The 24,869-nt window shown below is 42.4% G+C and overlaps 1 protein-coding gene across 1 annotated transcript in view; it reads left to right on the top strand.

Moving 5' to 3' along the window:
• Window positions 1-24,869, top strand: part of EDC4 (enhancer of mRNA decapping 4) — an 841,744-nt gene that overhangs the window by 414,549 nt on the left and 402,326 nt on the right. The window lies entirely within an intron of this gene.

Below are 24,869 nucleotides of genomic sequence, written 5' to 3'. Positions count from 1 at the left end.
ACTCGGATACTTAAAAGGTGTTTCTTTCTCAGGATCTTAGTGAGAGACATAGCTTTAGCTTGCTACATTCAAACGAAGACCGAAATCATAGCTCACAAATGCGAGGTCCTTCGGGCAGGACGATATTCTCCAATCCACTTGTACCTCACTGATGCTTGCTGATGCGTCCCCTTCCAGATCATTTAGAGCTTCAACTGCAGCAGATCTCTGATTCATGGTACAAACCTATTATGATTACCCCATCCATGCAACAAGCACCCTGTGGTAGATTTTTAAAGACCACATATTCCCAGAGCAAGATCTTCACAATCAAATCAAACAAAGCGTTATTCGATTTCTATAAGGAAAAAATCATAAAAGCACAAACAATACATTAAATCACATTTCATTTTAACAGTTGAGTTCAATTTTCTTTGCACCCCTCTTATATGTTTACTTTGTTGAAAGATTAAAACTCACATTGAAACTGATTTCCTGCATTTTACTACATTTTAAAAACTTTGATAAAATCCAGGCTACATATTCATTTTCTAAAAATGGTAGTGCTAGAAATGCATGGCCACGTTGTCTAATACCAAACTTTTTAAAAAGAGGTAACACCCATATTCTTCTTTGAACATTATAGAATTTACTAAATAAAACCACGTAGTGTTGTTTGCTCCGAGCGATCATCACAAGGGCGCAATTGCATAACTTTTGACCAGTTGTTCATGTTTGTGAAACTGGTTATTCTATGTAAGATCCCAAGTCTAAATCTGGTCAATAAAAATCTATTGTGTAAACCACAGACACGTAAAAGATAAGTTTGCATACTATAAGTAATTAGAATCGTTTGATTATACAATACTGTGGGCTTCATTATTTCTCCCGATAGTCTAAGAGTTGTGAGTAGGTTCAAGCCTTTTGCCTTTAACATTTTTCTTGTCCAACTAGTCATTGTTTTTTTTTGGGTTTTTTTTAATTCCTCATTTGCCACCTCGCCACCCATAACTTCTATCTTAGTCCACCACTGGGCTTTTTATTTCATAAGCTGGTTTAGAGCAGTGGGGCGTAGACATCACCTATTTTTGAATCCGGCCTTTCTCCAAACTGCCCTTCTTGGCCGCCTGACTCAACAAGTGTGTCTTCCTCCAACTCTACTTTTCGTCCTGGAGAACCATATACCAGCGAGATAGGCATGGGCTTAATCATCGGAAATCAAAACAAAATTGTTCAACCAAAACATAAAAGAAAGGGTATACAAAATCCTCGATTTCTCTTAGAATGGTCTAAAATATCAAGCTTAGCCATATACCTCATGGCTAAAATTCAATCCATTAAATTAGGACTAAGTGGTGAGACCCATAACTTGCATATCTCTCTACGCGCTAGCAACATAGCATAAAAAGTGAGTCTAACATTGTTATTCATATATTTGTTTTCTAAATCATATCTTCCTGTTATAATTAATTCAGGGCTTACCTCAATGTGTTGGTTCAGAGATTTGGAAAGAGAATTACTTACATCTATCCAGAATTGCATTATTTTTGGACAGGAAACAAACATATGCAAGTCATCCACATTTGGGGCTTTACATTTTGGACACCCAACAACTCCGCCGGCTTTAAATTTGGAAATTCTATAAGGAGACCAATATGCCCTGTGGATAGTAAACAAAAGATTTCGCCTTAGGTTTGCAGGTTTAACAATACTATAAAGCATAGACATTGTTACTTGCCATTGGTTTTCTGTCGCGATCCTTGGCAAGCTATCCATCCACAGGATCTCTGGCAAGACAAATGGTCCATCTTCCATTTCTAATATCGCCCAATACCAAAAGGCCACTTCCTTCTTAAAGATCCCTGTCTCCAGCTTCAACTCAAAGTCATTTTCAATTCCAATCTCTGTTTCCAAATCATTAGCCCAACTTTGGATCTGTAAGTACTTGTATTTTGAAAACACCAGTCCCCACATTTGTTGGCAAAGGCCCCATGATAGAAGTTTGCCATCCTGAAACAAATCTTTCCATCTTTGCAAAGCAGGTTCCTTTTTCAGATGTAGTGCTAACGCATCTTTTGTCCAGAATGGAGTACCAGGAGACTCCCATATTGGAGCCATATAACTAAAGTAAGGCAGTTTTAACAACTTTCTAATTTTATACCATGTCTCAGCCAAGTCCCGCAAAATCTTAAGTCTCACCTTTTTAAAAAATTTAGGGTCTGCAAACTTATATAAAAAAACAAAATCATGATATCCAGACCTTTTCAACAAAATTCCAAACGTTTCTCCAATCATGGATTTGAGTCGGGTACCCAACAACATCCTACAGTTTTTTAAGCAAAAAGCCCATGCATAAATTTGAATATCTGGGGCCGCCAAACCTCCTTTATTAATTCTCCTCCTTAGTTTCTTCCATGAAATCCGAGAGCCCTTTGACGCCCAAATAAAAGATGTTATCTCGCTCTGTAATTTAGCCAGCCATTCCTTTTTAAAGCCAAGTGGGATAGTCTCAAACAAAAATGTGATTTTTGGTACTATCACCATTTTTATAAGATTAGTTCGTCCATATATTGAAAGAAGTAGATTCATCCATCCTTTTAATGTAGCAACGACTTCTTTTTTAATCCTATCAAAGTTAGTTTTAGCTAATTCTTCAATCTTTTGTGTAATCCTGACCCCCAGATATCTCATTTCTGATGTAGTTTTTACCCCCCGTATTGAGATTTCAGGCCATTACTTCGGTCTTATCCTGATTTATCTGATAGCCAGAGATCTTTCCAAATTCCTTCGTTATTTTTACTAGATTCTCCAAAGAAAGCAACAAATTAGAAGAATAAATAATAATATCATCTGCGTATAATCCAAGTTTCTTTGACCAATCCATAACCACAAAAGGGGGTATCCCTTCTGAGGCTCTGATTTTACAGGCAAGAGGCTCTATGTACAAATTGAAAAGCAAGGGCAATAAAGGACACCCTTGTCTGGTGCCCCGCATTACTTTAATAGGATGTGTGAGAGTTCCATTAACCAGAACACGCGATATTGGTGAACAGTACAAAGCAAAGAGAGATTGCGTGAATTTATCTCCTAGGTTCAGATATTGCAACAATATTTTTAAGTATGTGAAGTTGACTCGGTCAAAAGCCTTGGCAGCGTCTAGAGCGATCACTGCCAAGGGGTGCTCAAAACTAGAGGCCATATCTATCATACCTATCAACGAATATGTTAATTCTTTTAGATGTCTCCCCTTGATGAAACCTCTTTGGTCTTCATGAATCAATTTGTGAATAATTTTACTGAGTCTGTCAGCTAAAATTTTTGAGAAAAATTTATAATCACAATTTAGAAGTGAAATAGGTCTGTAAGCATCTAAACTACTAGGAGATTTCCCTGGTTTAAGTATTAGGGTGATTGTTGCCTCATTCCATGAATTTGGTATTGTTACCTCCCCTCTAAAAATTTTATTGTACAGTTGACATAGCGTGGGAGCAATTATATCTCCTAACACTTTATATACCTCCACTGGGAGGCCATCCGGTCCAGGAGCTTTCCCTCTTTTACCCTCCTTGATCACTTTAAACACTTCATCTTGCGTAATTTCCTTATTTAACTCCCCCATATAATCATCTGAAAGTGGTTTCACCAAGGGTAGCCATCTTTCTATCTCTACTTTACTTGGGCAGAGATCCTCTGTATAAACATTTACAAAATGATCGTAAAATGCTTCTACGATTTTTTTACTCTCTGTTATGACTTCTCCTGAATCCGCCTTCTTAATCTCTTTTATTTGATTACGTATAAAGTCTTTCTTGGCTTTCCAGGCTAGTAATTTGCCACATCCTTCCCCATATGAAAAATGTGCCAACTGACTAGCTTCCCATCTTTCTTTAACTCTTTGAGCGAGTACTGCCGTAAGTTCTATTTTTAGATCTAGAAGTTTATTTTTAGCTCCCTCTTCCGAGATATTTCCCCCCTGTACAGTTTGACTGGTTTCCCATTCTCGAATTTCTTTCTCCAAATTAGTAATTAAACTATAATACAACCTCTGCTTCTTAGCCCCCTGAGCTCCCAGTCTCCCTCTCATAAAAGCTTTGCATGTTTCCCAAACTGTGTCCTCCTTAGCTGATCCTACATTCACATCCAGGAAGGACTCGTAACTCATCTTTTAAGGCTTCTAGGTATTCTTCATCCGCTAAGGTAGTACGATCTAGTCTCCAGACAGAGCTCATTTCATCTGTTACTAATCCTAAATTTAGACTCACAGCTGAATGATCCGATAGATGTGTCCCTAAATGCTCCACTTTCGTAACCCGTTCTTTCAACCTGATATCTACCAAGAAAAAATCTATACGTGAACTATGCTTGTATTTTTTATTGTGGAAGGTGAATCCTGTCTGCTGTGCTGCTTTCAGTCTCCATATATCACACAGACCTTGCTGTGCCATAATCATCCTTAACTTAGCTGTCATTTTACCATTTACTATTGCCCTGTTATTTCCAGTTCTATCCAACTTAGTCTAAAACTGTATTAAAATCTCCAGCCATAATTATTTTACCTGAAAATTCCATTAATTCCACCTCAATTTTATCTAATACTGTTGGATCGTCCACATTCGGGCCATAATATCCAACTATTCCAAAAGCTTCCCCTGCCAATCTTAACTTGACAATCACCCATCTTCCTCTTCTGTCTACTAATTTATTTTCGACAACAATATCAACCCCTTTCCTAATCAAAATTGCCACCCCTTTTGTTACTAAGTCTTGAGATGTAAAGATGGCATTAGTAATCCACTTTTGAGTACTAAAAATCTCCTTACTTTCATTCTCAGTTAAGTGGGTCTCTTGTAGAATAATCACGTGAGCAGGAGAGTCTTCTAAGTATTTCAATATTGATAATCTCCTCATTTTAACCCGAAGACCATTCACATTCCATGTGAGGAACCTTAGCTCCTTGTTATTAACCCCACTCATAATAGTTTGCCCATATTTCCCATTTACTTATTTGGCGGCGAGAGAGCTCCTGAGGAATATTTTTCTTATTTTCTCCCTTTACCCTCCCCCTCCCCTACCCCTGCTCCTAACCCTACCCTTCCCCCACAACCTACTTCCCCTATCTCCCACCCCTCTTCCCTCCCTGGAAAACCCAACCAAAACTCCCAAGGCCTAGGCCAGTGGATGTCGCAGTGGCGGTGCCTCTATTTATCTATATATAATCAGTAATCAGACCATTTTACTCTTAACCATCCTGAGAGTGATCCAGAAAGGCGTCTACCTCTTCCACTGTACGGAACGTATACATCTTATTTTGCCACATTACTTTCAGGAAAGCATGGAATTTCAACTGGGCTGTTGCCCCTATTGCTCTAAGAGGTGCCAATCGTTTTCCTAATTTCCACTGTCTACTGGCTGTGGCAGGTGCCAAATCTGACCTGATATCGACTGCAATTCCGTCCACCAATATATCCTTTTTCTTAAGAGCTGCTGTCAGAATCTTTTCTTTTAGAGAATATGTCAAAAAATTAATCAGAATTTTCCTTGGTTTAGTGCGATTTGGATTTAACCGGAAGGGGTCACGATGCACTCTCTGAATGTCGCGTAGCAACATTTCTTCTGTCTCTACTATCTGTAATTCCTTCTTCAACAGTTGCACTACAAAACTTTTTATATCTGACCCCTCCTTCCCTTCAGGCACTTTTAAAATTTTCAGATTATTACGTCTTTGCATGTTCTCCAACCTCTCTATTCTCTCATCAGATTCTCTATCTCTGAATATTATGTTCTCAATTTCCTTGCTGTTATCCAATATTCTTCCCTGCATAACTTTCATCTCTGTTTCAATATCTTCCGTGCGAGTGCTTAATTTGTCGATTTTATCCTCTAGTAACGTACATGTAGCACTTATACGTTCCTGGTTTCTTCTGGAGGCTTCAAACCCTAAGTGAATATCTTTTTCCAGTTTCCTTAGCAATGCCAAAACTGACGAATCTGGCGTGTCTAAATTATCTTGCTGAGCCAAAAACTGCCCTATTTCGGGTCCTTCCAGGGGTATCAGCGTTTTTACACTATTTAAAGTGTCACTTGACGTTGTAGGTATATCATCTCTCATATCTCTCATATCATTTACTATGTTCAACAGTTCATCTGAAACTACTGACACTACTTCTCCTGTTATATCTTGTAGTTGTGGTACAATTACCTGTTGGGAACCCTCCTCATTAACAACATCTGCAGCCATGCTAATGTTTCCCCCCTTATCTGATTCCATCTCAACTGCGAGTACCTGAAAGGGATTTGGTGTTGAGAGAGTTGACCAATCCTGCTCTTCTTCTATAGACTCAGGCAGGGGCTGCGCTAACTCGCAAGTAAAGTTTTGGGTTTGAGATATGGGATATGGTTTCAAAACCAGAACCTTAGGAACCGGTTTAAAATATGAGTTTAGCGAAGGGGTTGTTGAAAGTTTATATCCAGCCCCTTTTTGCCTCTTTTTTTTCCCTTTTCTTAAAGGGGACTCTTCAGATTTAGTGGAGTTAACTTCTTTCTCAGCGCCCTTTTTAACGCTCTTTTGCAATTGCAATGTTTTGGGTTTTCCCAGAGCAAATTCTTTCTTTTCTAAGTTATTGGAATTCTCAGGTTTGTTGCTCCTTAGTAAATATCTTGGATGCCCCAGCAACTGCCCCTTCGCTCCTGCCCCTCTGCTTACTTGTTTTAATTCAGCCTCCTTCTCCTGTGTAGACGCCAGTAATCCTGCAGCGCTTCTCACCACCGGGGGGGCAGGGGGGGAATTAGTGAGATTTTCTTCTCCTCGCCCTCGACCTCCACACGTCGGTGTCCCAATTTTTGCCAGTATTCAGCGCCCTCTGCCGATACCTTGAGCAGCTCTCCTCCAGCTCCCGGCCGGTGAATCCAACGAAGTACGTGACTCCGCCTCCTCACTCTCTGCAGCCGGCAGGGCTGAGGTCTCCGCCATGCGCTGCGAAACGCCAGCGAGTGGCCGACAGACGGCCTCCAAAATTGCCCGGTAACTCGTCTTGAAATTGTTTACAGGCGAAGCCCGCTTCCCGGGTAAGTAGACTCCCTCCTAGAATCACGTATGTGCCCCACAGCTGACTGCTAACTCAACTCGGCACCGCCGCTACTCCGGACATCCGCGACCCGCTGACTAGCCGTCCGCCATGTTTTCCAGTCCCTCTCCTAACTCTCCAACTAGTCATTGTATTCGGCTCGGTAAAAAAACTCATAAAATCCTGCACATACTTTAGCCATGCGATTCTTAAATCTCCTTCCAATCATAAAAATATCTTTAAAAATGTCCCTATTAAGATTAGTTTCTTCAGATGTCCATATCCTATGCCATAGTTGGATTGCTTCCACTTTTATGAGATCTGTTAGGTATGAGACCCCGAATTCAGAATGGCAAACATAAGAGGAGGTGCCACCCGGGACTGCCAAAATATATTTTAAAAACAGATTTTCAATAACTTGCAATGCTTGAATATCAGAATATCCCCATACCTCTGCACCATACATGGCCGTCGAGATGCACTTCACCCTATATGTTTGTAGTAGCTCATGTGGAGGCCTCCTCCGCATCTTTTTTGAAAAATTTACTAAGGCTGCAGTAGTTTTCATAAAAGCTGGTTTTCTTGCAAGGACCGCACAAGTCTACGTGGCGTTATAACTAAAAAGGAAGTCCAAATAGCTAAATCGGTTTATAAAATCTATTTTTTGTTTGTCAATGTACCTATCAATACACTTTTGGCTGCCTATACCAAATCTCATAACAAATGTTTTTGTCGTGTTTACCCTCAGCCCTAGATCATATATAAATGCTGAAAAGCAATTTAATATTCTTTGTAGGCCCACTTGGGTACGGGACATCAAAACGGCATAGTCTGCATACAATAAAGCTGGTATAGGCCATCTTTCTATTTTTGGGGGGGGGGGGTTTGACATGTGTTCGACAGTGCTTTACCTAAGCCATTTATATAGAGATTAAAAAGAAAAGGGGCCGACATGCAGCCTTGCCTTACCCCCTTGTTGATTTGAAATGGGGATGTACATTCTCCATTGGTACCATATTGTACACTGGCCTTGGCATCCCTATACAGTTGTCTTAAAGGATGAAGGTGGGCTCTACTTCTAAATCCTGTTGGTTCCTCCATAGCTTGTCATGCCTCAAGCAGTTGAAGGCTGCAGTGAGGTCAATAAAGGCTACGAACAACCTGCCCTTTTTTGCGATAGTATACTTCCCTATGCTATTATCCAGGTTTAAGCTTTGTTCAACTGTAATTCGGAGAGGATCTAGTTATCCTCAGCCCCGTCCTGTAGTCTTTCAAGCACAATACACTCAACTACTTTATTGCCAAGTAATCTAGCGGCGATATCGGCCGATAGCAGGCTGGGTTTTGACAATTCCCTTTTTTAAATATTGGTACTAGAATCGAGTCAGTCCACGTCTCTATTAAATGGCAGGAACAGTTAGCTGTAGTTACCTGGGTTAACAACGGGCCCCATAGCACGGTATTATTTTTATATAAATCTACTGGGATCCTGTTGGGACCAGGAGCTTTCCCTCCCATGCTTGCCAAGATTGCACGATTTACTTCATCCAGGGTTACCTGAAGGTCTGTCGCTGTTATTAGAGGTAACATGTCGTCATCACCTACTGGTTGGCTTTCTGCAAGATTGTTGGACAGGCTGCTAATAAATATGTTTGCAAAATGCTCCACCCATTGCTCCTCCAATATTGCGATTTCAAAAGATGGAGCATCCCCGGTGTAGGAAGGTGGAATCTGACTATATGGTTACCCCAACTTTTTTCCTGGTGCTTTGCTGGTTTTCGACTTAGTTGGCCTTGGACCCTGCTATTCAGGACCCAGGCTATCTGCTTTCTCTATAAAATGGACTCCATGTAATTTAGGTACATACCAGATTGGTTACTGGGTCCCCCTTGTGGGCCCCTGTATAATGTACCCAGGGCATAGGTGCACCCTAGGCCTACCAGAGGCTGCAGCATGTATTGTGCAACCCCTGGTTTGCCTTCCAAACTGACACCCCAGGTCTGTTCACGCAGCCTGGATAAGGTGGTGTAATCACCCCTTACTTAGATATAGTATACCTATATCTACCTTTATATATAGACATATATACACCTATAAGCCACTCCTATGGTAGGCCTCGACAATCCTGGAGGCAGAGTGCTTGGTTTTATGGGTGAGGGTGCCCTAGCATGAGCTGAGCCCTTCTGCAGCTTTCGGAACCATCTCCTTATAGCTGTTCTATGATATAGCCATACCATATACTCTTAAATGCATTATAATCTTCGTGGTTAATGCTAACTTTGGTTTGGCTTTATCAAAACATGTCGTGTAAGGTGTCAAACCCTTTGGAATACTACACCCCCGCCAATTCTGGCGGCGGGGGTAGCATTCCACCCTTCTAGAGGGAAAAGATATGTATGTTACTGCTTTACCCGGTTAAAGTTAAACAGAGTCTCAGCATCACAAAATGGATGCTGCTGCCACAGACACGAGTCTGACCTCCGGTTGCTGGGGGAAACTCCTGCAAAGGCGGCCTGGACAATAGGTTTTCTGTCCAGGGAGGTGCCGGCAAATGCATAATAACGGTTACTCTTCAAATAGTGAATAATTGAATGTGTTGGCGATTTTCCTCGTGTTCAGATTGTAAATTCTAATCGGAACATATGCACCTTCATATGCCCCATATGCTGTGCCAATCATTGTCAAAGTTTCATCTTTGTAATCGCCAGAGGTGATTGTTTTGAGTCAATTTTTAAATTAGTATTTGAGTCCAAACAGTGAATAACCAACTGTGTAAGTAATTTCCTTGCGGTCTGTTTATAAATAATGAATAGTTTTCTCATGCACGATTGTACACTATGGGCACTCTGTCACTCGCCGGCCGGCACACCACACTCTAATATGTCTGCCGATTCCAACACCGTTCCAAGATGGCCCCCTAACCCGATGAAACTGCCCAGCCACGCCGGGGCAGTCCTTTCTCTATGTCCATTATCATGGCGGCCGAGTTACCTTAAATACATGTACTCTAGAGCGTCCCCCCGGAATCGGCCACCACGCTGCCCTGGAAGGGACCCAGTACGCCAACTCTCTATCCATATGAGGTAAGAAGAGCAATCTGTCTCTGCCCCTTAGTATTGCAATCGAGTGATCAGCAACTCGACTGATCCCAACTATTTTTACAGATCCATCTGGATTTTGACAGCCATTGGCCGCTACCGCCCCCGGACGCCTTATTTGTCTCATCGTAGTTCAGTTAGGCTACAAGTCTCTGCTTGAAGGTAAACAAACCCCCAACCACCAATTGCCGTGTTAAACCTCACTCCGTCAATTAACATGCCGGTTCTTGTCCACAGGCGTACTGACACGATCGCACTATCCCCCAAGACGCCCTTAACCAACATCGCTTGGAAAAGGTCAGTGTGCCTCCTCTGCTTTCTGATATATAGAGGAACTCACGCAGACGATTGTACCCCCATTGTGACCTGATAAACTGCCGTAGTCACATTAAGTACCAGTCTGCATGGTAAACACCTCGAACTCACAGTGCTACTCAACGCTCGCCTGACATGGAGCACACTATCCGCTCACTGCGGCGAGTTAGCTACCGATATCACACATTAAAATGTCTTACCATAAACTGCCTAGAACATCCTGAATTAGATCGCACTAGACACGCACTAGGCAACTCTAATCGCCCATTATGCACTGTCCCCCTGTGACACCTCGCAGTAGTGCCGCCACGTTCACTCTTGACAATATGAATGTACCATAGTTAAACCGGTTAACACCTCGAACTCACTGCACTATTCATCGCTCGTCGGACATTTTATTTTTATTTATTTTGAAAGTTTTATATAGCGCGGACAAGATCCTTGCGGATATCAGAGCGCTTTACACAGAAGGGGTGGAGTACACTGTCTGTTCACCGCGCCGCTTTAACCACCGATATCACGCAATAAAACAACACTCTGAATTAGATCGCTGTAGACACTCACTAGGCCCTTTCAATCTCCCAGTATGCACTGTCTCCATGTGACACTGTGTAGTCATCACAAACACTATTGCCCATCGGTCACTGTACACACCTCACGAGGTATAAGCCGCAGCACTCCGCCCAGGAATTACCAAACGTGCATGTTCTCCACCGCTTACGGCCGACTCGCCGCCCTAAAACACTCACTGCACCTGGCACCCAGTCACAGACCTTCACTTGGTCTTCACCAATTAAATTGTAGCTGACATGTCAGGTTTTAATTGTAAATAGAACCTATTATGAATTTTCCCCTCTCTCCCCTCCCGTTCTCTCCTGTTTACCTCCACAGGCGTCACAACAAATCAGGCAATAGTACAATAACTAGTCCTGAAGATGATCCCAGGTTATAATTGGAGCTAGGGATCGAAACGTCACGTCGACTTTCTTGACAGTACTGCAATTTATCCAATGTGCAAAATGTATTGTAGTAACTGTTGGGTAGAGCTTACGCTAAATTGTATTATATTGTAAGTCTCCTTTTGCTACACCCTGTTTGCCTGTTACTTTGTTCCCTCTATTTCTTTTTTTCTCCCTCAACTCGGTACAGGCTTGTGCCCAGTTTATATTTTGTTCCGTGTTCCACGTATGTTCAAATTCCTAGCATTGTTCTCAAAATAAATATTCCCTTGTCAGGCTAGACATTGGAATAAAGAGCCATAGGTCTGTTTAAATCTATTTGAAATCCCCTTTTTTATAAAAAGCTAAGCCAAGGACCTTTGTTCTTTATAATGATCGACAATCCTGGAGGCAGAGTGCTTGGCTTTATGTGTGAGGGTGCCCTAGCATGAGCTGAGCCCTTCTGCAGCTTTCGGAACCATCTCCTTATAGCTGTTCTATGATATAGCCATACCATATACTCTTAAGTGCATTATAATCCTTGCGGTTAATGCTAACTTTGGTTTGGCTTTATCAAAACATGTCGTGTAAGGTGTCAAACACTTTGGAATACTACACCCCCCCCCCACCCTGCCAATTCTGGCGGCGGGGGTAGCATTCCATCCTTCTAGAGGGAAAAGACATGTATGATACTGCTTTACCCGGTTAAAGTTAAACAGAGCCTCAGCATCACAAAATGGATGCTGCTGCCACAGACACGAGTCTGACCTCCAGTTGCTGGGGGAAACTCCAGCAAGGGCGGCCTGGACAATAGGTTTCCTATCCAGGGAGGTGCCAGCAAATGCATAATAACGGTTACTCTTCAAATAGTGAATAATTGAATGTGTTGGCGATTTTCCTCGTGTTCAGATTGTAAATTCTAATCGGAACATATGCACCTTCATATGCCCCATATGCTGTGCCAATCATTGTCAAAGTTTCATCTTTGTATCGCCAGAGGTGATTGTTTTGAGTCAATTTTTAAATTAGACAGGGGTTTTGTGTATTGGGGCAGGGAGGGCTACATTCAGTGAATGCATCTAGACACTGCCTGGGGCACACAAGGTGCTCCATGCATAGCCCGGTTCAAACCAGTTGCTGGGGCACTCCAGCCCCAGCTCTGGCGTGAAACTGGACAAAGGGAAATGGGGGTAACCACCTTCTTCTCAGGTCCACCCATAGGAGGAGCCTAGGCAGGTAATCCAGCCCCCATCCTTAGTATAAGTATAGGAGCTGTGTCCCCAGGATTTTAGATTATCCTGGAACGAAACTTTGATACAGAACTCTTGGACCTTCGACATTTTATTCTGACTAGAAGACGGAAGACATCTCCCTTGTGGTCAAGGAGTGACCACCCTGTTCAAACAGGCACCAACAGCATCTTTGCTGGTCGGCAGTTTCAAGGCTCCTGCCGGAACCCGAAGACTCTGCCACTCAAGAACTGGACTTCCAGACTTCTCTGACCTCGACCCACATTCTCAGCAAAGCTGAGACCCGTGACGGACACGAAAGACGTGGGACCGGACATCTTGGACATCCTGCATTTTGCTACCTGCACTCCTTTCCTGAAGCCTCAGTAAGTTGTGCATTGGGGTACGAGAAGCCCCAGCCCCGAGCATCATTTGACCTGAAGCCCAGGCCCCACACTCCACGAGTGTCCTGTGGGCCCCGCCTTTACATTTGTGCTCGACGCGTCTTCCTGGTTCCTTGCCCATTGGCTAGTGAGCCCCCTGAAGGCGCCATCTTGAATCTAACTTGCGATCCTGGTTGCTCCAGGCTTGCTCCAGCTTCCCTGCAAAGGAGAAGCGCCACAGACCTTGCTGGTCTGCAACAGAGCCAATCTCGACATCCTGCGTGGGCTGCGATTGCCAAGGCTTGTTGGGTCCAATCCGGATACCGACGCTGCAGTCATCTAGATCCATCGTGGGACAGCTCGAATCCAGCTCCTGGTCATCGTTGATGCCTCCTGGACCTCGTGGGTGAAGAGACAAACTCACCTTCACCTTAAAAAACCCGACGTCGCTTGGTTTCTTCCCGGTCACTGGCTAGTAACCCAGACTCTGTCCCCTCTGCTTTCAGGTTCTTCACATCTCCTATCCACCCTTGGATGCACCTGGACACTTTTCCTCTGGTCGCCTGCAGCTCTTCTTTGACGAAACCCGACATCAAAAGACACCTATGCACCCGGCTTCCGTGGGGGAGGTAACACAAGTACTCTGGTCGTCTCGAGGGTATTGGTCCTACTAGTGTCTAAGTCTAAAAGGGTTCCGTCCTAGTCCATCCGGAAGTGTCCTTAAACTGTAACTTTGTAACATTTACAAAGTCAATGGGAGCCTGCGCCTGTGTTTAGACCAGAGGTCTCCAACCTTTTCTGTAGTGAGAGCTACTTCTGATCAGTAAAAATCATTGTGAGCTACTAAAGGCCGAGCAACTCGCGTATTTTCCGGAGACACCTCCCACACCCACCTTCATTGACTTTAAGCCTAATTGTTGGTGTTCATCAGGGAAGACAAGGAAACACTTCCCACATAGGATCACAAACCAAAGAAAACATGTCCAATAACCCACGGTTCACATGCCATAGCTTGATGAGCATGTAGGTAAGTGCTTCAGTTCCACACATTGGATTAGTAAGCAATCTGCAAGCTGCAACAGCGGATTTAGTATTGCTTAAAACATTCCTTGTAATTTCCGAGGGATCCACCATTGCCCAACGGAGGGAATAACCATTCACCCTATCTATTGATAAGTTTTGATGGAAAATGCATACGTTTAATCCCGCAACGTGTCGGTCAGTTTATGTATGAAATAGATACACTCAGTGGAAAATGGTCCTCAGAATTATGTTGTAGGTGTTGAATGACTTAACTCCATTGCAATATCTATTTGATATCAGAATGTAATCTATTGTTGTAAAGTAACCATTGCCATTAAAAATGTTTTTAAAAGGGGAAGGTGAAGCACATATCTCATTTGTAAAAGTAAGATCGTGGCCAAACATTATTTTGTTTAGGTTCTGGCTCTCTCCCCTAGTTTCCGCGTTTAAGGTCTCCTCCACGGTCGATATCTGCTTTTCAATCACCCCCATCACCCCTTGAGATAGTTTAAGAGAGATAAACGAGAGCCTATTTTAAATGCAGACTTGGCAAGGGGCATCTTAGCTTCAGCCTTCCTTTTCCACTTAGTTCGATCTTGGCCAGTAGTCACCAATATTTGGGGTCCTTTTAAATGTTTATAAGCCTAGGAGGGGATAGCGGTCTGTAATCCAAACAGCGAGCCTCGCAGTCAATCTTTGAGTTCTGGTCACATGATTATCTTAAAAGGCCCGTGAGGATATAAAAGTTGCTAAGGGGCTCTCCCTTTGGGTGCTCACCAGCCGAAAACAGGGAAACTGCTCTTTCTGTCCCACACAACTAAGAAGGGTGGCCCAACCCGGCCTCTTCCGGCCTGTGCCGGTCTTTGCCCTGGCCGAGCCCTGGCACGCCCTGCGCGCGTCCTGCGGTGCGGGATACCTCTGGTACAGTTATAGCGCTCCTGCACTGTCTTTCTGCCTCCCAGCAGGGTTCAGGGGTCGTGGAAAAAGTGCAAGTGCTTCAGTGATTCCTCTGCGTGCCCCTGTCTTTGAAGCACCTTTTGTTTGTCGCAGCCTGTTCCAATAAAGAACTGGTTCATCACCATATCTGCTTCAACGCTCTTCATCCATAACGTTCAACGCTCTTCATCCATAATATCAGCACAATTAGGATTTCTTATTGCAGCATAATTACCTTATTGAAGCCATTTGAAACAGTATTACTCTGGCCCTCTGGCCAAGGCTTGATTGCAGTGAGTTTCCTTCTTTCTGTCCGTGGCTGCTGCACCTCCACCCTCTTACTGCCTGCTTTCAATTTCAATAAACTGTGCCCATGCTGTTCTGCTTCACAGCCTGCGCTTCCTGCACCACACTTGGCAGGCTTCACAACTCTAGTGAGACTAAGACGTAGCCATTCACGTAAACAATCTTCACCTTCAAAATCCTCAAGTTCATGTAACAGATGCTTCCTTGAAGAGGTGGGGCTCTCATTTTCAAGAGCTTGCAAAAAGCAGCCTTTGAATCCAAAAGGAACAGTCTCTTCATGTAAGCATGCTACAGTTGAGAGCAGTTAGGATTGTACTAGAAGAATTCTTACCCCACATCCACAATCTATAATTTCTGTTGAGGAAGGACAGTACCTATTTATGAAATGCTGTACCTAAAAGCACAGCATCTGTGAAACTGGAGTTCATTCCACATAGTCATGTTAATACTGAACATATCCAAGGCCTGCACACTGTGGGTGTAGCCCCTGAGCTTGAAGCACACCAAATGCTCCAACTGGGGTAGATTCAAAGCTTTTACAGTGTGCTTCAGAGATGGGAAATTCCTTCTAGCTCTGTTTGTAACGCTAAAGATCACAAAATGCAAACTCCTTGCAAGCAGGTGACTGAGTCCAGGAGCTCTGGGTTGAGATGGGGGAATAGTACCGCAAAGATTGTGGGATCACTTTTGATGTCATGGCCATGAATTTTTGGCTACACTTTTTTAATGATTCAATTGGTTTCCAGAATTCTAAGGAAGGCTAAACTGAGATTGGGCTGTTTCATACTGGTAAGTCCGGCGAAGGCCAGATGTTTACTTGTGGTACAAAGACCTTTGGGTTCTAATAGTGGACTACACTTGATTATCTTGCTGCTTCAGACATATAATGTGTATCTTTGAATGCACTTCCAGATTGTCTTACAATTTTACAGGCAGTAAGAGCTTACTGATAAAACTTACAACCTAAAATGAAAGAAATTTTGAATTTAGGCAGATTCACAGACTTAAATCTTCCTATGAGTCCTTCCCAAGACTTCCTACTTTACTTACTACATTTGGCTGAATCTGGGATCCAAGTACTTAACTGTCTTTTTATAAACCATCTTTGTTTTTTACCAGGAACATTTAAGATTCTTTGAGAGAATTGTTTAGTTTCTCCTCTGTGTGTTAAACTCTTGATTGGAAGCTTAGCAGAGGTGATGTTGCTCCTGATTAGTGCAGGGTGGTTTTTATAACTACCCATCTTGTAAATTGGGGACTTATAATGAAGGCTATTGGATGCAGTCTCAGAAGAACCTATATACCGGTTTGAATGTCTTCTCGGGATAGAGTTACGCCATCAACTCTGCCCTAACCTTAATTTCTCAAAAACTACTGAATGGATTTACACCAAATCACAAAAAGCACAATCTATGGACCAAGATCTAGCTTCCTGGCAAATTTGGTGTAATTCCATTCTGCAGTATTTGCTGTATCCTAGTGTAGGAAGCTGACTTTTTATGTAGTATATCAAAATGAAGTATACTATGTAGAAATCCAGACTTCCCTTATTGGCTTACAGTGCTTAAATAAATAATCCCAAATGCTCTTTTTTGTGCTAATGTGAGCGAGTAGTTTAAGCTTCTCTTAGGTTAGTGTTAATGCTTTTGTTGAACACACAGACTCAATAAATGGACGCACACTCAAGAAGCAACGTGAGACCAATTTAGAAAAATAACATATTTTAATATTTATTTTAACACCAAGAACTTCATGATTTGATAAGTACTTTTCAGTTTATTAACTTTTGCAGGTAATAGAAATGTCACTTAAAGGCTTTTTTATGCTGAAATGCTTTCCTATGGAAAAAGAAACATATACTTCTTCATTGAGGTATTTGCAAACAAATATCCGCTGTCCTCTTTAAGACCTAAGGTGCAGGGGTTCGGGGGGGGGTTTGTAAAGTCCAAAGTACCACCAGCAGTTTGCGTTTACTTGCCCTGGAGTGTCTTGGAGCAGAGGTGCTGGATGGGATTGTGGGCTTGTGCGCTACTCTGGAAAAGAGGAGGGCCACTTAAAAACAGGCTGCAGAGGGGGACTTGGGTACAAGTCAGTGAGCTCCCAATGGAGGGCTCGGTTTGCGGGGATCTTGGGAGCAGGGGAGCACTATCGGTTGTCGTGGACCCAGGGCAGGGAGCTTGGGTGCAGAGGTTTTTGGTCGGCTGGAAAGAATCGAAAATGAGTTTGTGAAGGACCTCTTTCAGAATTTTCCACATACCCTTCCCGTAACATCCGACAAACTCAAAACAGTGATCAAGAAGCTTGTATTTTATGTTTTTAAATAGCTTTGCAAATCAGATTTGAAATACATCTTCCAATGGATCCTTTTGGGATTTACATCAACATGGGAGAGTAGGAGAGCTCCAAGCATTAGAGGAATCTTTTCTCCATTCTGTCAAAGGTGAGATCACCTTCCAAAGGTTGATGCCTGAGGTGCTATCTGACTTTTATGTGGATGAGCCAGCTATGCGCCACTCTTTCTTTCCAAATCCATTGTCCCCTTCAGAGAGGGCACTGCATTCTCTGAATGTGTGTCTCAAATACTTCATTTGCAAAAACAGTCCAGCCTGAACTGCCAGGCCAGGCCCTCCCTGGACCAGAAACAAGCTCTCTATTGACAAGACAAAGAACTTGACAACTGCAGATCAGTGTTTCATTTCATTTGGCTGCCCTGGGAGGGGTTGCCTCCAGTTGCAGCCAGGCATTGACCAATCGATTCCAGCATGTGTGTTCTGCCAAAAAGGGGACATTGCCTCTTTGTGTCAAAAACGAATTGAGTTCAGCTAGGAGTATTTCGATTGTCGTGGTGTTGTATGCTGGTTTGTCATTCCTGCACATTTGCTCCTTCCTGGGAGGAAGAGATTCAGTTTTAACAAACATTACTGTCTGTACATGAATCCTGGAGTGTAATGTTTGGTATGCCAAACTGTCCTGGGTAACCTATTTCACTAAAGGTGAGCCTGCTGTCTGCTTTGTTGTCTGTAATTTAGATTACTGTTTGCTATTCTGATTCAAGCATGTATATCTATCAAGAGGCAAGTGCGCTGAAGATGGTTAGTCACTTAACTGTAACTCTCCCTGTTTTCCAGCATTGGTAGTTTTCATAGTTTGTCCGTCCTCCCTGGAAGAGACTCACTAAATTACCCCAAGATTTCTAAATTCTGCACTGTTCTGTCTTCTAGGGTGAAAGTCATGTTGTTTAAATTTCAGTGAATGTGCTCCTACCTAAACACAGTTCTTAGTGCCTGTGGCCGTTTTACCACAGTAATGCTGATTAAAAATACTAGAATTCCCAGCATGACCACTGGTAATTATTTCACAGTGCACGTTTAGGAAAGATACCAATGCGGAAGAACTCGAGTTATAGGTAAGTAAATGCTTTCTAACCAGCTGTAGTGGCATACATTAGTACAACTGAGTCTACAACATGCCACCTTCTAGATGTTATTGCGACTACCTGTCAAATTGAAATTCAAGATATGCTAGCTGCATCTTGGCATCTTCAAACAAAGACATCTTACTTGGTAGCATTCACTTTCACCACTGAACAGAATATATTATCTGTGTGTGTAGCTCTTCATTCTTTTCTTTTCATTGACATCACTAGTTGGCGATTGTGCAACTTAAGAATAAACTACATACATATATATATATATATATAAGATACTGAAACTAATTAATGCTCGAATAATGGAGATTACAATCTTCACTTGCTTTTTAACTTTATGTCCCTGAGTAACTTCTTGTAATCAGAGTTTGACCACCCAGTCATTGTATGCGATTGAAGGTTCATTAGGCTTTGGCCGGCTTTGCTTACTACAAAACCAATAAGGCTTATTCTTGCTCCTAACAGTACATGTGTTATGAAAATAGATTTTAATGATTCTTAGTAATTTAATGCAGATTGATTTGGGCCCGAAGATCATACCCATACACCCTGAAATGAATGTGCATAGGTGGTCCCTGCTGGTAATATATTATTTTTAAGCTGCTTTTCAAGATATAGGGCGTATAGAAGAACTAAAACCATAGGTCATTCTATCTGTTAATCCAGTATAATTTTGCATTTAATTGTTCGTCATATCTTGATAAGGACAATGAAATTGATATTTATAGTTTTTCCATTACCTTAAATCCTACATGATATATCACTGTAGCGGGTCTATATGACCTAGGGTCTCTCTTTTTTAACACACCATACAGAAATTAGAGGTAGAAAAACCTAAAATGTTGCACACTTACCAGTATCCAATATAGTCTAGCTTCTGTTAGCATCAATTAAGATTTAAATCCAGTTTGGCAATGTATATTACCTTGCTTGCAGACAACCATTAAGAAGCATTGATGTCTGGTCCCAAATCTGTCCAATTATTTGCCTTGGTCTTCAGTTGACTTTGCCATCTATGAAAAGAAGAGAAATTATACCAGATATAAACCAACTTATTTTGGCAAAATGACAAGAATTGAACTGTAGAAGTAATAATCTGCCTGTTGTTGGCGCTGAAAGGAGCTAGCTCCCATTGAAGAGTCTTATGCCCTGTGATTTCCTTTTTTGAACTTATATTTACGTTTCAAAAGTTCAGGGCGTGTGACTGATGAAAATTGCTATTCTCGAGTGGAGTTCCGCAATTCGCCTTCAAAATCCTTGTTAAAGTTTCCTGTCATTGAGAGTAAACTTTTGTGCCTCCTGCTTTGCAGAATTGTGGGCAGAAATTCCTATTGCTTGGACGTGGGTGATCCCTGTATGGCCTCCTCGGTCTGGCCTGCCAGTGCAGGATTGGTGGGTGACCTGAGTTCTCTGATGGATGGGGGGGATGGAGGGAAGGGTCAGTAAATTTGCCTAGGCATTGGGAGGAAAGTGTAAGGCAGCGGTGAAGACAGCTATGCTGGTGGTGAGAGACAGGAAGTGTACAGAATAACCCTGCTGTGGCAGAGCCTGGGTGAGGAGATGCAGACCATCTCCGATGGGACCTGGGTAAACACCTCAGAGGCCTGCTGTGCTTCCGGATTGGCCGGATTGGTGGCCTTGGGTGACCAGAAGCATGATCACAGAGACAATGCTCACCTCCTGGAGAATTCTGGACACACAAGTTAAGAGGGTGCCACTGCGCTGAATGCCATTAACTCCTGTGGCTTGTGAGGAGATTGGGGGGAAGCAGGCAGGCTTGTGTGTTGGGCATTAGTAGAGGCACCGCAAGAGGTGTGGAGGCTCCCACAGGAAGTCTGCGGCGAGTATCTAACACTCCATTTCCACAGTTGCACTGCTCCCTGAATTAATTTGAGTGAAAAAGGTCCAACATACAGAACCCAAGCTATTGGTACCACTGCTGAGAGGAAATCCCTGTGCACAACAGTTGAAAAACTGCAGCTGCACATTAAGCTCTTGCATACAAGTGTTGAATTATTTCCAGAAAAATTGACAATCATGGTTCTTTAACCCGAGGATCTATTGAATTTCTTTTCAATAGAGAGGGCACACAGAGTACTGGCTCCGCAGCTGAAAAGCGGTGCCCCTCCAAGGACAATTTTAACTCGTTTTTTTTAACACACAATAGAGACATTATACTCTAGGCATCCAGGAAACGCAGCTTGAAGATTCTACCATTTTCAGTTTCCTCTACTTGCTGTGCAGGACCAGAAATGCAGCTTCATTGCAGTCTAAAAGTCTCTAAGAGAAAGGGAAATGCAATACATTTTGCTCTTAATGGCATTCTTGTGAGTAATAACAAAGGAGAAGTCATGGCACTACATGACTACAGAAGAATCATAAGATTGGCTTGAGAGCTGGTGAGCAGGTAATGAGACGAGAAGTCACAGAGAGCCTTAGGGTGGTGTATGGAGACATTGGAGTGGGCATGAAGATGGTAGGAAGATGAATGATAACCTATAACACCAGAAGAGTGAGCAGACCAGTGCAGATGATAGCTTTCCCCGACGCTTCCAATCAGTCTAGATAGCAACAATCTGCAACCAGAATTTCTGGACAATGAATTGCCAGATGTGTGAATAGGAATAGTCCTGAATGCATCCATCCACTAAAGGATTTGATGCCTGTGTAAGCGGTACACATTGCGCTTCAAAAGCTGCAAAGTATGGTGCTAAGTATGAGGTTTGGTGGACGCAGGCTCTATGGGGAAGATCTGAACACACCATGGCCACGGATATAAGTTATTATGTGGTGGGGTTGGAAATGGGAAGGATGTGAACCACACTTTCACTGACTGCTACTGTTAATGAGAAGATTTGATTAAGTGTGAATTTATTCAACAGTAATGTTTAGACTCACATTTTTGGACAGGTTTGAATAACAGTGTTGGGGCGAAATGCACAACATGAAGTTGGGTTGTAGAAAGTTTTGATTACTCTGTATGATATGTGGAGTGGTTTAATTTTGGTTAGGTCTTTAGCAATTTGTCACGCAAATTGAAGAACTGATTAATAGCTGCAGATTCATATAATGTGAGGGAAATAATGGCGGGGAGTAATGTGAAATCTTGGCATATGACTAGAGGCTATAACATTTAAAAAGGGGTGCTGCTGAAAGTATTCATAAAGTAGGGGGTGGAAAGGTATTTCTTCAGGAGATTCACTTATTTGAGAACTCTGTCCCAGCTTGCTATTAGTGTCAAATGTAAGGTACCATTTCAATTCTGATGCACCATCTGGTCCCAATGATTGGGTGTTCTGCTGAGGAGGTTGTGACCTTCTACCTAGAACACACTTGGATGATAGACACCTGTAGGTATACACCGTGATATATGGAACTTGGAAGGGCGAACATGTCCTGCTTATCCGTGCATGTATGTCAGTTTGGACTGCAGACTGATACTCATTGTGAAACAGGGTCACTGATTGCGGGCCTCCTAGTGCGTTACTGCCACAAACTGGTGATTTTATCTTTTTAGTGAATGAGGCGAGAGATTGAGCTTCATGTTTAAGTTCCCACCATGCTGAATGGCTTTATAAGGACAATGGGTCTAGTTGATGTCCGGAAGGAACTAAACAGCATGCATTGGTGCTACTGCTATTCGAGAGCACACATTTCAAACTCCAGAATTGCTTATTTTTTACACCTGTTTTCTATGCAGAGATTTAATAATAACCATTATTTATATACGGGGTATCTGATCGTTCCCCTTTGCTAAAAACTCTGGGTGGCAGTCACATGAAACCAGGACTTGGATGGCATTTGGACCCATGGTTTCTGTGAACCACTGAGACCGTGACCCTTTGCTGACATCCGTAACCAACTACTTCAGAGGGCCCAGTTGGCATGTATCGATTTTACGGGAGTCATATAAAACAGTGCTTGGGGAACACCTCATATCTGGATTAGGAGCCAAAGAGCGAGGATGCAGCAAAACCTGAGCTTGGAGAAGTTCATACGTGACATAAAGAAGAAACATTTATCACTCTGATGCCAGACTAGGGACAGAATGAAGAGAGAGAAACTGAAGCAATTGCCAAGTAATGAGTTGCAGAATTATTAGCTGGTGCAGCAGCACAGACTTTGAGACAGACAATAAAGCCTTGAAACGTCTGGCTTGGTTGAACAAATGAAAGCAAGTGCCACATACATTGTATCCGCAGGGACACTGGTAGCAGGTGGTTTGAATGTTGCAGAGAAATTTGCAAACTGTCCTGCATTTTACTTCATAACTCAGGATGGACTGTGAGGAATCCTAGCTTGATGAGTTTGCGTGACTATCCTACGCACAGCTTCACTGAGGAGCAGAGACCGAAACTAGAAGGGGAACTCACAGTAGAGGAGGTGAGGGCAGCCATGTCCCAATTACAGTCTTGGGAGAGACATGGACTGAACGGGCTAAGGAATAAACGCCATAAAAAGCTCCTTAAAGTGAAAGTCAGATGTCGAAAATGTTTGTGGAGTCCTGAGAAAAGGTGGTCCTTCCTAACAGTAGAAGAGTGGTGACCATTGTTCTAATATATGAAGAGGGTAAGCCAAGGGAGAATTGTGGGTTATTCCCCCAATCTCCCTGATTAACAGTGGGGCAAAAGTGTTGTCAAAGGTACTTGCTAATGGGCTGACAAAAGTGGTCTGGGATCTGGTCTACCCAGACAATTCTGGCTTCATGCACACAGGTCTAATAAACTCAGCATGTACATACTTTATAATGGTGACCAAGGTCTCTGAACTGATATCAGGATTGTCACTAGATGCCAATAAGGCGTTTGATTCAGTGGACAGTGCTTTTGTTTTACATATGGATATTGGCCCTTTCTTTCGTGGATTTGAGTGCAGTACAAACCAGATCCTTCCACACACTCCAGAGAGCGAGACTGGAATGCCCACTGTCCATGTTGCTATTTGTAACAGGTTTGACACTGGCTGAAATAATTCAGGTGATAAAGGTAGACCTTTGTTTGGGATGGCAGAATTTTCCTCTATGTGGATGATATTCTATTGTGCATAGCTGGCCTTGAACAGTCCCTGATCAGATTAAAATTCATTTTCAGCAAATATAGCAAATATTCTGTCTTTGGGATTAAGTGGGATAAATTCCAGCTGATGCCTTTCGGTAGGATAGAAACGTTGTAGGATGCTTAGGGTGGAGTACTAGCATTTCAAGTATCTGGAAATATGACTCTTCAGCAATGCCTATATGGTCTGTGCAGATAATACTGACTCATTGCTGCTTAGTGCCAGAACTGATATTTCCCACTGCAAATTGCTGCCTTTGTCCATATTGAGCTGTTCTGCCTTTTTTTAAATCATTCTTCTCCTGTAGATTATTAATTCGTACAGTGTGTTTTGTAAAATGTTTACAGAGGAGCTGTTTTGTAAAATAAATGATCTGGTAAAGTCTGTAATATGGGGAGGGCGTAGAAGGACTCTTGCAACACTTCAGAGGTCCATATATGAAGGAGGAATTACCTTACCTAATGTACATATACTCTACCAAGCCTCTCACTTAATAAGCAATATTGGGTGAGGTTTGGCCCTCAGAATGAACTGGCCTATAGCATATATTATGGGCACCAATGGATACTCTCAGTTCCAGTATGGCTGTGCCTTACCTCACCAATGCCACGCCTTTAGCTGAAACTGTGTTCAGTATCTGGCACAAACTTCATTAAAAAAAAAAGGATAGTCTATAAAAAACTAACACATTATCCCGCTTTCATTTTTTTGTGGGTGTCTTAGAAGGCATATAACTAGAAGCAGTGGAGAGACATTGAGGCAGTGATAAAAGGAAAAATTGGCCAGCATCAAGGCCAACGTTGCCTATATTGATAGTAAGGATCTTTGATGTGATAAAAATATTTTAAGTCAGCTAAACCCGTTTATATGTAACTCAGATTAGTTACTTATTGTTCAATGTTTATTATAACCATGTTTTATACCGCATATTTTTAACACCCTTAAAATGGGCTTTCACCACACATCATTCTAGAAAAAAGAATCTCCCCTCCCAGGTATTTTTAAAATATATTACAATTACATACTTACAATACTTTTCAGTTTAATTGAAAATAGAGTAACCTGCTGAAATAAGAGTATAATCTGGTCTGTGATAAATTGTGGTCTCTGCCATAA

This window comes from Lissotriton vulgaris, chromosome 12 (genome assembly GCF_964263255.1).
Source record: "Lissotriton vulgaris chromosome 12, aLisVul1.2, whole genome shotgun sequence".
NCBI lineage: Eukaryota > Metazoa > Chordata > Amphibia > Caudata > Salamandridae > Lissotriton > Lissotriton vulgaris.
Note: the sequence above shows the minus strand (reverse complement) of the source record. Positions and strands in the feature narration are given on the sequence as shown.